The sequence below is a fragment of the Euprymna scolopes genome, chromosome 42, assembly GCF_053919585.1.
Source record: "Euprymna scolopes isolate OS-2025 chromosome 42, ASM5391958v1, whole genome shotgun sequence".
Classification (NCBI taxonomy): Eukaryota; Metazoa; Mollusca; class Cephalopoda; order Sepiida; family Sepiolidae; genus Euprymna; species Euprymna scolopes.
In genome coordinates, this window is record NC_136523.1 from 22,862,162 (window position 1) to 22,880,983 (window position 18,822).

Consider the following 18,822-nt stretch of genomic DNA (forward strand, 5'->3'; position numbering starts at 1 on the left):
GTGTGTGTGTGTGTGTGTGCACATTAGTGTGTGTGTGTGTGTGTATGCACATGAATGTGAGTGTGTGTATGAGGATGTGTATATGCGTGCGTGTGTGTGTGCGTATGTGCGTGCGTACATGTGGGTGTGTATATGTGAGGGAAAACATGTTCGAACAAAGCTAACAATGGCTCTTTTCAAACTCCCATTTGTTTCCACGTGCGGTACCCACATGAACTTTCTTTATCACGCTAAAGAACTGCTTTCGTCGATACAACTCACAAACACCCACGAAAACACACTGAAGACTTTGCCCTTTCTTTCTCCTTTAACTGACTTCCTTCTTCCTTCGTACCAACGGCTACTAGCTATAAACGTGTGTAAATTGAACTGAACTATTCTTTCCTTCAACCAGCCGGCGTGATATTAATTCTTTCTTTACACAAGAACACTGCAACCTACTAACCCGTTTCGCTCTTCTACTAACGCTGCTAATGAAGATAACAAATAAAGTTGCTTATTAAACGTTGAAATAAGACTTCCCTTCGTTGTCTTCAATATTTAACTAAAATACCGAGTGAGCAAAAAGAAATGCAAGCAGCAGACAGTAAAAATTGGAAGCAAAAAAAAAAAAGGGAAAGGAAGGCGTTTAAAAAGAAAAGAAAAGAAAGGTCAGAGTATCATTGCACCAGCATAGTATAACTTTTTTTTTTTAAAGTATTATCTCTCCTTGGAATTCTAAACTAAAATGGTATTTTTACGACCTGCCCCAGTGTAGTATAAACACCTCAAACCTCCCCATGTTAAGAACGGCTTTCGGAATAAACACCTCTAACCTCCTCATATAAAGAACAGCTTTCAGAATAAACATGCCAACCGTCCCATAAGAATGGCTTTCAGAATAAACACCCCCTAACCTCGAAAGCCGTTCTTAACATGAGGAGGTTGGGGGTGTTTATTCTGAAAGCCGTTCTTAACATGGGGAGGTTTGAAGTATTTATACTACACTGGGGCAGGTCGTAAAAAATACCCTTTTAGTTTAGAAGTTCAAGGAGAGATAATAATTAAAAAAAAAAAAGTTGTAAATTTTTACTTTAACTGCAACTCAACACTCATCTTTAAATTGATGACTTTTATAAATTTTCAGGTCTGCTGTAAACATATATCGCATTTAAATTTGGAGCAAACAAGTTTTCTAAATATTTTTTTTTCCAATGTCCTCCTAAGTGCAAATTCCTGGGTTTCTGTGCCACACATGCCACAAAGTTGTCTAGGAAATTTTTCCCTTGGAACGATGAACAGGTCCAAAACCTGGACCTCAAACATCTATCTATATGTCAAAGTCAAAGTATTACTTAATAGATGTCAGTGGCATTCGCCATTCTTAACATGGAGAGGAGGGGGTGTTTTGTAACACACATGGCCACCTGTGAAAACATAATGGATTATATTTAATAATAAAATCTCAATATCAGAAAACTACTTATCTGTCCAAAATATAAAGGTAATATTCGTTTTCAGCATACCTGAAAACTTTTAAATGTTGTTAATTTACTAGTTACTGTTGAGTTGCAGTTAAAATAAAATGAAAAAATACCAATTTGTTAAATTCTATAATTTTTTTAACCATTTCCAAGGGGAGATAATTAAAAAAAAAAATTATTTTGATTCATTACGAAAATTTAATTTTGTAAAATTTAATTTTTTTTTTTTTTCTATTACGCTATCAGAACAAAATTTCGGGAATCGTAAAACTGAATTTCACATGAAAATAATGGTATCTACGTATTCCTCATATTTTTAAGATGTGTAAGAAATTATTTCTCATATCCCAATTTCCTCCCCGCAGAGGCAAAAGAATCCACAAATACGAAAGCCATATCTTTCATACCCAAAATTTATTCACAAGTAACAGCAATGAAAGTTTATTTGGTTCTGGTATTTTTAAATGTGGGTAAATCTGGATCCCTAAGAAAAAAGGGAAATCTGGCTGGACTGAGATAAAATTTAATTTTAATTTAAATTGTCTTTATTTAGAAGGATTGCTCCTTCACTGAGCGAGAATGGAAAAGATGGAAGTGTAATTCTTACTTATTCCCCCCCCCTTCGCAAAGGAGCAGAATTAGGCACAAGGTCAGTTTTTAATATAGAGAGGGTCTAGCCCCCCCCCCACCCCTAAGGAGCACTCTTGGGTGGGACAAAAATTGGCGCTGTTTTACAATCGTTCACTGTGCAGAGAGAGAGACAACGCTCTTTTACTTAGTCTTTAACTTCATTTTTTTCATCTCATAGTTTATGATGCTTGATGCGACGATATTTAAAAAAAAGGTACTTGCAGAGGGAGACAACGTTCTTTTACTTAGTCTTTAACTTCATTTTTTTTTTCATCTCATAGTTTAGGACGCTCGATGCGACAATATTTAAAAAAAAAAAAAGGTACTTGTACAGTTGATTCAAGACATCAAAAAATGAAAATATCGAAAAAAAATATTGTAATGTAAGAAATTATTTCTCATATCCCAATTTACTCCCTACAGAGGCAAAAGAATCCGCAATGAAAGTTTATTTAGTTCTGATATTGTCCTTTTGCAAAATGGTGGTCAGTTTTGCTTCCATGCGCATGGAGCCTTCAGTTCGGATTCCTATTGTTGGAATGTTAGTTTGTTGTTCCTCGGAATGATCCATGAATGTTCATAGTAAACTCGGCGGCAATGTTGGCGCCTATAATTAGGCATAATATGAGCCACTTAGGACTCAAGATGAATTGAGATAAGATCCAATATTTGGTAAATAAACATGCAGAACAGTTCTAGAATGTCATCCTTAATTTGGATAAATTCAGTAGGATACATTGTCTCTGCTTGTAGAGATGCGGTCCTTCGTTCACCAACTGTTTGGTGTTCATGAAGGAATTGTCTTAGCTCCCTCCAGTGGGAGCTGCTGAGTTTTGAGTCTATCCCAATGCCGAGTTCTGTGTAGACTGAAAGAGAAAGCATGATACAAAAGCGTGCTAAGTGAATCACCTGACACATTCAAATTTAAACCAATGACAGACAACCACTAAATGCGTGGGCGACTGAACAAAAAGAAAGATGGCGACTGTATATGGAATTTCTCACAGATGATTATAGCCAAAAATTACGAAAATCGATAAGGTAGGAAATTATTTATTAAAGAAAATAGAAAATAGAATTTGGAGAAAACAGTCATGTTTACTTATGTAAGATACAGGAGAGTTCAAAAGGGAGGTAATTTTCTGTTTCGATTTATTTTATAAAAACAAGATGGCTGCAATTTTTCGCCTGCTAATACGATTAAAGTTATTTTTTTAATAATTCAGTAATATTCAATTAATTTCAATTGCATAATTTGGAAGCTAACATTGTAATTTATTAGAATTGACAAACAAAAAAATCAGTAGAAACCATTGTTTTTTATTTGAAAACTCCATTCATCGACAACAAAGTCTCGTCCCAATAGTGTAGAAGCACCTAATTTTATTACTATATATCTATCTATCTATGTATCTACAAAAGTAAGAATGTGTGTCTGTGTGATGACACTTCTCAACCTATATACTCAACGAATTTTTAATCGACAGATTTGAAATTTAGTATATAGGTTATTCAGACATGTGGAAAACTTTTTAATACATTCTCATCCAGAAAAAAAGGGCTTCTAAGGAGTCAAAATTGAAAAAATTAGAACGCAGGAGTCGGATTTTTCTTTGTTTGCTTTTTCACGATTGTGCATGCGTGAAGGGTTCACACTACAGATTGCTTATATCAAATATTTATTGACTACAAAATTTTGTTCTGATAGTGTAGAAGTGCCTTTTTTTTTTCTTAAATAAACAAACATTTTCATAAAATGACAACTTTCATTCATTTCAGAATTTTCGTTTCTGTTCATTAAAAAGTTTGTTAAAAAAAAAAAAAGTTATCCATTTTCAAGAAACTTTATTTCTATTTTTTTTTTTTTCTTGAGTCATACATTTTTATATGTTATATGTTATAATATATTCCGAAATTTTAATGTCATGATAAAATTATCGCCCTAAAGAAAACAACACTACAGTTTTATTTCAAAACGTTTATTGAAAAAAACAATTCAGGTAACTTGATTATGTAGCAGAGCTGACATCTATTTAATGTAGCCTCCTTCAACCTCAATTACTACCTCGATAGGGGTCCGGAACTAGTAGCATGCCTTTTCTACAAGCGCCAGCTAGCGATCAGACAGGTTCTGGTGTTGTGGGAGGTCGTGCTGGTGATGTTCTCAATGCATTACCAAACAAGTGGAAAGTCTCAGCATAAATAAATCAACAATAGGTTCTTTGATATGACAGGGCCGCGTTTGAAATGAATGTTTCTGTTTAGAGTGCAATTGAACAATGATACTTGACCTTTGCATTTCAAACTTAAATTCAAGCTATTATCACTGCACAAGCAGAAAGGCCAGGCATATAAAATCAACAATAGATTCTTTGATATGACAGAGGGGGGGCACGTTTAAAATGAATGTTTCTGTTTAAAGCACAATTGAAGCACGACACTTGAATTTTGCATTTTAAACTTTAGTTCAAGTCATTATATATAAAAAATGATTTTATAAAATCAACAGTAGGTTCTCTACAGTGCAATGTAAACTACAATGTATTGTGGACTAAATCACTGCAGGGAGGAATGTGGAGCTTTCTCCCGGTGCACTGCGATGGATCCCCAAATGGAGCAGGCTATCAATCGATTTGATTGAAAATTGGGCGATTTGGCCGATTTTGATGAAAATAAAAATATAGGGGTGTGAAACATTTGTTGATCATTATTGCAATCCCGGGTAACGTCGGTTATCCCTGCTAGTTATTTTATAAAAGCTCAGGTAAATGTTAACTTATGCTACAACAGGACACCACTACCGCGCCCCCTCCCCAATGTAAACAAAATTTTTGTGAAATGGTAAATGTCGGTGCGTTACTTACGGAAAAAAACGGTAAATTAAACTGCAGGTGCGGTTGGCTCAGGGTGGCCGTGGCAGCCATAAAGAGACATGCAACAGCCATGTCGTCAGGATGGGACAATGCAGTACACGATGTCACCCTAAGGAGCATGTTGACAGAGACTGTGTCCAGAGTGACCAGTGATGATCCCGTTCAGGGAAAGTGGTGCGTCAGCGGGAATGAGTTCATGGTCTGCGTGGATGCTAGTTCACTGGCCCTTGGAGTTGCCCTTGCAGTTAATGATTCCATTATTGAAGATGCCACATAAACCTGGCCAAACTTGATGCTACATTGAAGGGCATTAACTTGGTGCTTCAATGGCATGCCAAGGTTCTACATATCATGACTGACTCGGCATGCACTCATCGGTGGATAACCGATGCATTAAGTGGAAGAGCACGGCTGACGACACGAGCATCGAGTGAGATGTTAATTCGAAGACGGCTTGCCACCTTGGTCGACACCATCACAGAGTACGACCTGACCGTGGACGTAGTGTTGATCAGGTCTGCGCTCAACAGAGCAGATGCTTTGACAAGAGTCCCTCAACGATGGCTTCTGGCTGGTGCTTGGAGAGATGCTGATAATCTGCAAAACACATGTGTAGCAGTTGTGTGTAATGTCGATGCAGCACACATCATGGACATTCATCGACATTGTGGACATCCTGGCATCAAGCGGACACTGTACTTTGTCAAGATGATTGATCCAGGAGTAGGAAAAAAAGATATCCGAAGAGTGGTGGAAAGTTGCGAGGCCTGCCAATCCATCGACCCAGCTCCAGCACGATGGAAGAAAGGGGACTTAGGAGTGAGTGGTAAGTGGCAGAGAGTGGGCATGGACATCACACACTACGGTGGCAACCACTTCCTTACCCTCATTGATTGTGGGCCTACACGTTTCGCAGTCTGGAGACTCCTCGGGCGCCAGGACTCTTGCAACATTATTCGCCAGCTGTCATCCGTGTTCTGTGAAAGAGGTGCGCCCGATGAAGTGCTGACAGACAATGACGCAGCCTTTTGCAGCCATCAGATGAGGCAGTTCTTACAAGAATGGGGTGTGCGGCTGCGGCTTAGATGCGCTTATGTGCCTTCTGGCAATGGTATAGCTGAGAGAAGCCATCGCAGCATCAAAACAATTGCAGCCAGGAAGCAGTGCACCATCGCAGAAGCTGTGTACTGGTATAATCTCATGCCAAAGGATGGCGTCTCTCCAGGAACGGAGCCTGCAAACACAATCTATCAGTACCATGTCCGAGAAAAAGGAATCCACCCCGATACAACTGTGGCCACTGAGATAGAACAGAATCGATATGCCAAAGGGGATGCTGTCTGGGTGAAGCCGCCAGGAAACCGATGTACTGACAAGTATAAACGAGGCACAGTGACCGATGTGGTGAGTCAGCAGTGTGTCCAGGTTGATAGCGTACCCCGTCACGTTAGGGACCTACGGCCGGCGACACATGTACCACCTCCAGTGGACGATGAGAGTGATTCTGACTCTGAGACGAGTGGGCCATCGCTTTAGTTTGCACCATCCCTATCAAGCAGTGACTCTGATATCAGTAACCTCCACGGAGATGAAGCCTTCCCCGACCATCAGGCGGTGGATGAGAGCGTACGCAAAGACGAGAGCAGCACTGTCCCCCTTCATAGAAGCACTCGACGGCGGCGATCACCCCCCCCCTGTCGTCTCTGTGATCATGAGATCAGGGGGGAGTGTGGAGAAAGTGGCTTAGCGTTAAAGAGACTGCGCGTTTGTGCCTGCAGAGCACAAACTAAGAATCAAGATGGCGCCTGCATGCGTTTATGTGGAAAAAAGTCTCGTGGAATCTCGGAGAATCTCGGAGAATGTCGTACCCTGATTCCATAAATAACGAGGAGATAAAAGCGGGACGAGAGACGATTTTGAGTGAGGAAAACGAACGGACGTGTGTAAAAGAAGAGGTAGAAGAAAAGAGTGTGGTGAACGAAACAAACAACGACTCGGTTGAAAGTAGAGTTGTAACGAACACATAAACAAAATTTTTGTGAAATGGTAAATGGCGGTGCGTTACTTACGGAAAAAAACGGTTAATTAAACTGCAGAAGCACCTGTTAATGGACCCCCCCCCTCTCAAAAAGAACGAAAAACATAAAAATGTGTTTGATGCTTATGTTTTTGTAAAGCATTAAAAACTACGTAAGACGAAAAAAAAATGAACCACATTTTTTTTTTAAACTTTCTTATTTGAAAGATTTCTACTTGATGTGATAAGACACTTCACTACACCCGTTCGCACGCGAACGTATATAAGAAAAACACTACCGAAGGCGGTGAAATAGCACAAAATAGTCCTAAGGTCTAGGGGTTCATACCATGCAAACGGTAAATTTGCGGCGGGCTTGAGTATCAGATTCGTTGTCAGCGACCTCGGATACCCCTAAAAAAACAAATTAGAGTGATCAGTGTTCTGTTGTAGTTTAAGGCAATATTTTTGTGTTATTTTATTTTAATTCGTAAATTGGTTCCAATGCACTTACTGATCCGCGCTATTTTTTAAATCGTATTTTCAAGTTTAATTAAAGTTTTATGATATGTTTTTTTATTTTTTATCCAATTGTAAAGTTAAAGTACAGAATAGGTACAAGACACTCTCTTCTCCCCATGTTAAGAATGGCTTTTTAAATAATAACGTTATTATTGCAGCAATACGTGCACTGCATTAGTACCCATAAATTTTCAGATAACGTTTCACTTTGTTTTATTGTTCCTATTTACAATGCCTCCCCACGGGACAGAGTTAGATACCAGGGCCGTTGAACGTGGAGAAAAGGAACAAAAATTAAAATTGTCTCAGTCGTGAAGGATTCCTACTCCACTGACAGAGAACGAGAAATTGAAGTGCAGCATCTGAAGAACAGATACTACACTTTGAGATATTAAATTCTTTATTCATGTTAAAATTACATTGAAAATCAACAATGAACAAAAAAACTTAGGCACATGGCCAACTCAAAAGGGGGGAATTGTGGGTGTCGTTGGTCATCCTTGTCACTCCAGAACTAAACAAAATCAAAAGTTTATCCCAGCTAGTATCTTTCACCATAATACCGCATTCACCCTTTCATACTGGGGGACATCCTACTTAACTCACAATTTTTAAAACATTTTTTATTGACGTGTAAAAACAAAAAAGATAACAATAAAAATGGTACAATAATTCATTTGTGTCGAGGGCGAGAAAAAAAAAGGGGAAGGGGTGATTAGTAGGACCCTCCCAACCTCGCCTAGTTGATAGACTGCCCGTTAAGGCCCCAAAAAAGTTTTATTGTTAATTTAGTTTGTTTTGCTTTAAACGGTACTTTAACAAGTTCTTGAATTATCTCCCCTTGGAATTCTTAAAAATATGAAAACAAAAAAATTTATAAGAAAGAAAAAATGCCAAAGTTAAAAAAAAAAAAGACAGAAAACATAGATAAGAGTAGAAAAGAAATATGCAAATAAAAATGGATTCCATTTCTCCCGTTCTTCTTCGTCACTTAGTTACTCCTTTTGTCTCCTCATTTCATCAATCCTTCATTTATTTGTTGAGGGTCAATGATGTTTTCAAAGCTATGGTTGGTCGGCATATTAATTTGCTCAACAAGATTCAACATGTCTTCAGATTCGAACATCTTTTCTTGTTGTGGTTGTCGTTTTTAGTTTGTTTGTGTATTTATTTTTTAATTTTATTTTTATTATTTTTTAATATTTGATTTCATTTTGTTTTGTTAATATTGAAGTTATTCTCTCTCTCTCTCTCTCTTTCTCTCTCTCTCTCACACACACACACACACACACACACACACACACACACACACACATATATATATATATGAGAACAAGTAGTTAATAAAACATGTTCCTATTTACAATGCCTCCCCACGGGACAGAGTTAGACACCAGGGTCGTTTTTTAATATGGAGAAAAGGAACAAAAATAAAAACTGTCTCAGTCATGAAGGATTTCTCCTCCACTGACAGAGAACAAGAAATTGAAGTGCAGCATCTGAAGTACAGACACTACACTTTGATCTTGTCCCGAAGGCCAAGCTCATTAATAAAACATGTTAAAAACACTTTGAAAAAGAGTTAAAAACATATTTAAGTTTTTATATTTATATTTATATATATATATATATATATATATATATATATATATATATATATATATATATATATATATATACACATATATATTTGTAGTCATCGACATACAGTATTGTTTCATTATATCACAACTCATCAGTGCCGCTAGACTAGTACCTCTCCCAAGCCGAGGATTGAACCTAGGACTCTCTCTCTCTCTCTCTCTCTCTCTCTCTCTCTATATATATATATATATATATATATATATATATATATATATATATAAAATTTCTTTCTCTTTCACACACACACACACATATATATATGGCACAATCACATATATATAATATATATGGCGCAATCACCGGTTCTCACCAAAGTTAAGCAATGTTGAATCTGGCCAGTACCAGATGGGTGACCACTTGGGAAGGTTAGGCACTGTATGTACTGCGCCGAGTCGTCGAAATTTCCAGGTTGGTATCTGGAGGCGCATTAATTCACTGGGAGAGATGCAACCCTAGTCTTCGTTAAGACATGCATATAGGAGAAAGCAACTCTGATGTAAAAACCTGCGGTCTACTGTATACTCTGTGCAGTGGCAGTTATCTGCACCAACGGAGGTTAGCAGTAATACCTAAAAGTGTAGATGGTTCTACACAAAACCTTCACCACTATAAACAAATCATCTCTTTGTATTTCCGAGCAACTCAGTTGTTATGGTGGAACCTCATGCGTTGAAATTAATGGGAGAGTCCATATCTTTACTTCTTTAAATTAGTTTTTTTGTTTGTGTGTATTGATATTCATATTAAAAACCCTCTTTTCTATTTATTTAAAAATAAAATACAACTTTCTTATAAATAGGTTGTGGAATTGCATTTACTAGCAAAAGATCTAGCCTATTTGCATATTCTTTTAAACATTCATTTTAATTAATTCCCTATTAGTTTTTTCGGTTTTCTTATGGGGTGATCATCTTTAGTTAACGTATAATTATATTAATGCAGATATTCTACATAATTTATACTTGCATAATATTTGCGTAAGAAGTTTATAGTAAACACAAAACTATTTCCATATATATATTATGTATATGTATATATTTTTGTTTAACAAATTTTACCTACCAAACTCCTCCTAGAGTTTTTGGTCTGCAGACATGAAACTTCATATATAAGGTATTTGAATCCATGCAAAACTTTATTTTTGGGTTTTACCCGGGAAAAATCGGTGCAAAAGTGTGAAAATTAAAAAAATTAATTTGCCAGGTAAAGGTTGAACACCGGCATTACGAATGCATAAAGTAGTAGCTATTGGTTCATGTTTTAATTTTTAGCCTTGCATTATAAATGTCTTCATGGCCCAGTCATTGACAACAGAGGCAAAAATAAATCGTGAGCAAAATAGATGACTTGAGTACCATCAGCTATAATCGAAACCGAAACAAAACTTATGAAGAATTCTTGAGGAAATTATTTATTTAAAAAAAATAGATGATTTAAGTGCCATCAGCTATAATCAAAACCAAAACGAAATCTTATGAAGAATTCTTGGTAAAATTATTTATTAAAAAAAAAATAGATGACTTGAGTGCTACTAACTATAATCGAATCCAAAACCAAAACTTATGAAGAATTCCTGGTAAAATTATTTATAAAATAAATAGAAGGCTTTGGTGCCATCAGCTATAATCTAAACCAAAATCTTCTTCTGGGTAAAATTATTTATTACAAGAAATAGGTCGTAACAATTAAACGACAGTCACTCGGAAGAAAAAAGAAGTAAGCGTGACACAGAAAATAACACACACGTTATCGTATTCGTATATAGATTATCAATCCTCATCTCAAAAATTCCAAAACGAAAAAAAAAAGGATGCTAAGTAGGATGCGGAAACTCATCATCTGATCCGAGAGAAAAGCATTTTTCCAATGCACTTGATAACCCCAAAAGTATTTTAATGGTGGATGCTTCGATGAACTACAAGCCTTTGCACCTCCTCGATATAAATATCCCCGACAAACACGACAAGCAACAAAGTTCCACCCCTACACAATAGAGACCCCCAGATGCCAGAAAGCCTTCTACTCTAACAGTTTCTTCCCCAGAACCGCTAGACTTTAGAATTCCCTACAGGGTTCCTGCTTCGCCAACCGTACTGACATGCAGAAGTTCAAGTGTAATGTAAACAGACATCTTGCTGCTCAACTCCCTTCATAGAATCCTTGCAACTTATGTCCCAGATAGTAGCACCTTACATCAAAGTGGCACTGTGTCTTGTTTGGGGTGAAAATGTAATTAAAAAATAAGGCGCTTCTACAGAATTGGGATGAGATTTTGTAGTCAATAAATGGAGTTTTCAGATAAAAAACAATGGTTTCCACTGAATTTTTTTGTCAATTCTAATAACTTACACTGGTAGCTTCCAAAATTATGCAGTCGGAATATCCTGAATATTACTGAATTATTAAAAAAAAATACTTTAATGATGGTAGCAGGTGAAAACTTGCAGCAATCTTGTTTACATCGAAACGGAAAATTACCCCCCTTTTGAACTATCCTGTGTCTTATGATCGTTTTGATCAAATTCTTTTTTTTTTTTCTTTAATAAATAATTTTCTACCTTATCGATTTTCGTAATTTTTTTTTTAGACATAATCATCTTAAAACTACGAGGCATATGTAGATAACATTGTTTCATGTGAAATTCAGTTTTACGATTTTCGAAATTTCCTCCCAATAGTGTAGAAGCGCCAAAAATAAATACAAAAAAACATACCAATTCCTACTTTTACATTTAGTTTAGCATCTGAAGGTATTTTTTTTTTTTTTTTTTTTACATGGAGGTCACCACTTATCAAGGCCTGGAAGCCACTCGGGGAAAAGGGTTATTGCATGTACAGTAATCAATGGGATAGTATCGTAGTAATCGTTAGTATTGGAGTTTTGATAACGTGTCCTACTTAAGGGGGCGGTTCATCAGGAATTTGTTTATGTTGGATATCCAAGTTGCTTATCAGGAATTTGTTTGTGTTGGACTTGAACACATCCAAGTTGCTTATCAGGAATTTTATGTTGGATATCCAAGTTGCTTATCAGGAATTTTATGTTGGATATCCAAGTTGCTCATTAGGTTGGATATCCAAGTTGCTTATCAGGAATTTGTTTGTGTTGGACTTGAACACATCCAAGTTGCTTATCAGGAATTTTATGTTGGATATCCAAGTTGCTTATCAGGAATTTTATGTTGGATATCCAAGTTGCTTATCAGGAATTTTATGTTGGATATCCAAGTTGCTCATTAGGTTGGATATCCAAGTTGGAGTTTATGTTGGATATCCAAGTTGCTCATCAGGAATTTGTTTATGTTGGATATCCAAGTTGCTTTAAATATATATTATATGTAATTCTTTTACAATTATATAATCTTCTCTGTTTAACAAAAATATGCGATGAAATAGAGCTTATATTTGCTCGAATAATAAAAATAATTGTAGACAATAATTTAACAATATCAAACAGACTCGCATTTCAACAATAATTTATGATTCGATGTAACAGGCATCCTACAACTTCTTTCTCTTGGTATAAACACACCTCCACCGAGTGGATATACGAGAGCTGTTCCAAAAGTAAAGTCTCCTATTTAATTTTTTTTTTAATTCAAAAAGTTGAACAGCTATGAAGACGGGAGTGGTACCATTAAAACGAGCGATCTTTTGTGTTCCAGGATTTATTTTTCCACATAGCCACCATCATTCTCAATAGACATTTGCCAGGAATTCACCGATGCATCTGTTTCGGACAGGTCCATGACAGGGGGTTTGCTCAGGTGGAACTAGGGGTGGATGGTGTTAAATGAGGTGAAATGGGTGAGCTGGGTTAGCAAGGGGAGGGGTGTTAGGGTAGTGAATTGCTTAAGAAAGTACAGTGCATTAACACTTACCGACATAAAGGTCCAGAAGACAGATTTGACCCGTCCCTATCTCAAAGGCCACCGATTCAGGCGTGATGCAGAGCGTCTGGAAGAAATCTCCGACTTTGTTGATGTCTTGTAGTATCCCGGTGCATTGCAGACATAAGGACCAGAGTTCTTTGGGCTTAAGTCCGGCGCCGCCAAGTCGGAACAAAACCTCGAACAAAGAAATGGCTTCATCGCTCTCATTCACTGGTGAAAGTTGGTAAGCCATGGATGGAGAAGAGGCTGGACCAATGATGAGGATGAAGCAAGGTCGTTGATAAGGAGATCCACCAGCCTGAGTGGCATTTGACAAAATGAGTGAGTGAAATTACCTGGGAGGTAGGAGATTGGAGATTGTTAGGGTAGGGGAAATGATCTCAGGTGGAACTAGGGGTGGGTGATGTTAAATGAGGTGAAATGGGTGAGCTGGGTTAGCAAGGGGAGGGGTGTTAGGGTAGCGAATTGCTTAAGAAAGGACAGGGAGAGGTTTGGGTGACTAAAGGGGGTACATTAAAGACAAGAGCTGACAGGAGATGGATATTAAATGAAGGTATGACAGAGGGCGGGAGGGAGAGAAGGAGGAAGAAAGAAGGAGAGAAAGAAGGGAGAAGGAGAGAAAAAAGAAGAAAGGAAGAAAAACATGCAAAGAAGAAGGAAGAAAAGAAGGAAAGAAACGAAGGGGGAATAAATGGGGAAAGAAGGGAGGATGAAAAAAATCCAAGTCAGAAAGAAAGACAAATAGAGGGAAGGAGGAAAAAGAAAAACAGAAAGAAATGTTAGTTTGGTTTTGTTTCATTTCGGCTTGTTTAAGTTTAATGACCCATCAACCATTGTAGTCGTTTAAGGTAAGGTTTGTGTTTTGAGATAACCTTTATACATATACTAACGGGGGTACCTGGCGTTGCCCGGGTGTTTGTAGGTGTGTGTGTGTTGGGGAGAGGGGTAGATCATAAAAAGAAAAAAAAAGTTTAGGTAGAAAAGTAGGCTCGAAAACAAACTGCCCGGGTTAAATATAAAAAAAAACGAACAAAAATAAAAAAAAACAGCGAAAATAGTTTTGGAAGGGACGTAGGTTTGAACCCGAAGCCTTGAGGTTAATAGTTTAATGACATAGCATGACGCCACAAAACCAGGGAGTTTAAAAGAGTCCAAAATAAGCATTTAAAAACGAAGGTGGTTTTCTAGGTCAAATCTCACGCTATAGCAGCAGCAGGAGTAGGAGGAGAGAAAACAAATTCACAGCGCAAATTTTGTTGTAAGATAAAAGTGGGCCGAAATAAAAGAAATTTACGACGTCGTTTTGTAAGTGTTAAATATTATCATCTCGGTAGCATATAAAAAGTTATAAGAATGAGCGACCAACCCGAGAAGCAGCCGGAAAAAAGCCTTTGTCGGACATACAGAAAAAATGCACACACACACACATACATACACATTTTCGCTTTAGAGACAATAGAAGTTGAAAATAAATTCACAAACACTATATATTGGAAAATATAGAATGGGTCATTTATTTAATAAGGATATACATACAATTATTTGGGGAGGGTAAACGGGACTCTTTATACCAAGGTATTTCGAAGCCTAATGCTTCTCATTAGAAGAGTAGAGAAGGTGCTAGATAACATAATGGAGATGTAACGTCTAGCGAGGGAATCATCAGGAACAAAATAAATAAATATGTATTTATATCCTTATCAAATAAATGACTCATTCTATATTTTCCAATATATAGTGTTTGTGAATTCATTTTCCACTCCTATTGACTCCTATATCAGGTCTATTGAAATTTGTTGAGCTTTATATTATCCCGATAAGTCTTTTCTTATAGAATTGAATTTACTCTCTTCTTATATCTACCCTCGTTATATATATATATATATATATATATATATATATATATATATATATATATATATATAGTTTAAAGGAGATTAGAACACTAGTCTAAAGAGCTGAGTGTATTTTAATGTAATAGTGAAATTACTAGTTTAATTAAAATACAGGAAAGAAAAAGTGCTCGTTGTAATTTAGATATATAATAAGCTCGATAGGTAAATATCCTAGAGCTAATTTAATATTAAGTAATGTGATTGATAATTTAAAATTTAAAAATCAAATTATAATTAAATTAAAATTAAAAATCCGTTTCATAAGAAGGAACAACAACAAAATCAATTATCTGTACGATCGTTTCGGAAAACAGTGTTTTTATTCTGGTAGACATCAAGTTACGGACAATAATTATTACATATAGCTTTTTAATAAACAAGATCTCCTCGTCAGCAAATTCTGAAGGGTTTTTATTAATTTTAAAAGACACCATAAATAAACCTAGCATTAAAAGTAAGGCAGATTTATCTTCCATTCCAGGAGTTTAATACGAAAAAAAAAAAATCATTTTCTTTTGTGTCCAACGCAGAAAATTTGTTTGTCTGCTAGGATTTCTTAATATAATATTTAGTAAATTGATACAAATTTTGTTTTGTGTGTCCAATTCATTAAGCAATTTTGTGTGTCCAATTCATTAAGCAATTTTGTGTGTCCAATTCATTAAGCAATTCATTTAATTATAATTTGATTTTTAAATTTTAAATTATCAATCACATTACTATATATATATATATATATATATATATATATATATATATATATATATATATATATATATATTCATCCACATACAGTACTGTTTTGCTGTATCACAGCTCATCAGTGCAGCTGGACCAGCAACTACCTCAAGCTAGGATTAAAACTTGACTGCCCAGGTGACAGTCAGTACTTCATGACCTTGCCTGTCTGTTTGAGGAACGGTCTTTACCAATATTCTCTCTCAATTTTGGTCTACTGACTTGAAACTTGATATATAGGGAATTTGGACCTGTGGAACAAATTCGATTTAGTTTTTAGCCGGTAAAAATAGCTGTTAAGGGGTGAAAATTTTTTTAAATTGGTACTTTGCAAGTATAAATCAACTTATAGTCTTCCTCTATGCATGCACAAATATATATTTATATGTATAATTTATATAGCTGATGGCATCCAAGTGACATATATATATATATATATATATATATATATATATATAGTCATCCACATACAGTACTGTTTCGCTGTATTACAGCTCATGAGTGCGGCTAGACCGGCAACTATCTCAAGCTAGGATCGAAACCTGACCGCCCAAACGATAGTCAAGGCTTCTCACCATTACGCTATTCAGCTGCTGCTGTGCAGGTAATGAATTAACGATGTTTTGACATCGTCCAAATGCCTAAGGTCGATTTGTTTGTGCAAAGAGCATCGCTTAATAAGCTAATAGCAGTTTATATATCACTTCCCAATATGCTCAACCCAAGATAGGGAGCATTATAGTCATCTACACACAGTACTGTTTCGCTGTATCATAGCTCATCAGTACAGCTAGACAGGCAACTACCTCAAGGTAGGATCGAAACCTGACCACCCAAACAACAGTCAAGGCTTCTCACCATTACGGTATATATATATATATATATATATTTAACTTTTGAATTCACTACTATATATTGGGTACGATATAATAACCAACAGATAATTAGGTTTATAATAATAAATACAAAATTTGTATGAATTAAAATATATTTAAGCGTATCCTACGACCGGGCCACACCAATTGATCACTACTATATATTAGGTACAATATAATAATCAATAGAGAATTGGATCTATAATAAATAAATATGAAATCTATATAAATTAAAATATATTTAAATATATTTTACGACTGAGCAACACTGTCATCTAAGCTTCAACCTCTGCCCCATCGAAGTAATCTTGCATCCCTCTGCCTGTTCTACAAGTATTTTAATGGTGAACGCTCTGATGAGCTACAAGCCCTTCTACCTCCTCGACATAAATACCCCTAACAAACCCGACAAGCAGAAAAATCCCAACCCTACACATTAGAGATCCCTAGATGTAAGAAAGCCTTCTACTCTAATAGTTTCTTCCTCAGAACTGCAAGACTTTGGAACTCCCTTTCGGGTTCCTGCTTTCCCAACCGTACTGACATGCAGAAGTTCAAGTGTAATGAAAACAGACATCTCGCTGCTCAACTCTCTATATAGTATCCCTGCAACTTATGTCCCCGATAGTAGCCCCTATATCAAAGTGGTAATGTGCCTTGTTTGGGGTGAAAATGGAATTTTTAAAAATTGTAAAAAACACCAGGCAACCTGCTAGTGAAGAAAAAAGAAAGAAAGAAAGAAAGAGATCAAATAAAAAAAAAGTGAATAAATTTAATTTGTAAAATGAGACATTTTTAATTCTCAGTTAAAAAAGTGTTTTTAACCTTTGACCTATAAAAATCTGTATTTTATAGGGATGGGTGGGGAGACTTTGGCTTGTTTCAACAAGAATACCACAACCCTAACCCTAACCCTAACTCACAAGAACCTCTTGGTGCCTACACACGAGCATACATGTGTTTGTACAATAACAGACATCTTGATGCAGGTCACTGGCTCTGGCAGAAGAAAATTTCAATGACAACATGAAAACCAACCATTGGATTTGTGGCGTGATACCTGACCTTGGTAGCGACCATTTTTTAGATGACGATAGCGTCTTTGAATACTGCAAGGAACATTTAATATGAACTGGGGATGAAAGTTATGTTGTAGCGAAGGAATAAAATGAACGGATATACACTCGTGAGCAAAAAAAAAAAAAAAAAATTAGGCCAAACAAATTTTATACATTTTATTGCACTAAAAGGTGTATTGAACAAAGAACAAAGAGACTAATAACACAGAACAAGACATTTACTTTAATAAATGCTTAGGATGGAATCGTATTCCCTTTTGATTTCTTTAAAAGATCAATCCTTTTAGACATGCTCTCAACCAAAGTGGAACACTGTGAAGAGGAGATAAAAGTTATGTTGTATCGAAGGAATAAAATGAACGGATATATACTGTATACGCACACATGCTAACGCACACACATGTACTCACATATACGCGCACACGTACACACACATGGGCGACGTCACTTCCCCTTTCAAAGGAAATCCACACATGCGCAAAAGACCACTAGAAACGACTATAAAAGCAAGAGACAAGCTGTTTCCAGCCTTTTTTTCAGACCAGCTTCCTAGCTGGGCAGTCTACAGACCGACAGCGTGCCTTTTCGGCAGGCGTGCGCACACACGTACCTCACACCACTTGCTACTATGTGGGACAAAAAGCCAACAGACAGTATGTACACTTTATACGCTTTCTCTCTCCCTGAACTGGATTGACTTTCTCACTCTATCTTCCCTTCGGCTTTGGTCCATCAAAACAGACATGTGCACAACTCTCTACTGAGCTTAACCCTCTCTTTCTACAGGCCGGCTTGCCACTTCGTGTTTCTCTATTGTATTCCCGTTTCCTTCCACGCGCGTAGTCGTCAACGGCCGAATGAACACGTGTACACCCAAAACTTTCATTTCTCAACAGAAAATAAACGACATGTTTATTTTATTCCAGCATTTGAGTTCTTTGTTTCCTTCATTCAATTCGTTTCATTATTTTTTCTTGTAGCAAGTTAGGGTATTTATATCCTGGTCTGCAACAATACAAACGTGCATGTATAATAAAATCGATAGCGTCTTTGAATACTGCAAGGAACCACACTGACATTTAAACTATTGATTGAAGATAAAAAGAGAGCGAAGAATAAAAACCTTCTACAAAACAACCAAACCAAACTCCAGAAATAAATATTTGCTTATATAAAGAACTTGAATCATAAAA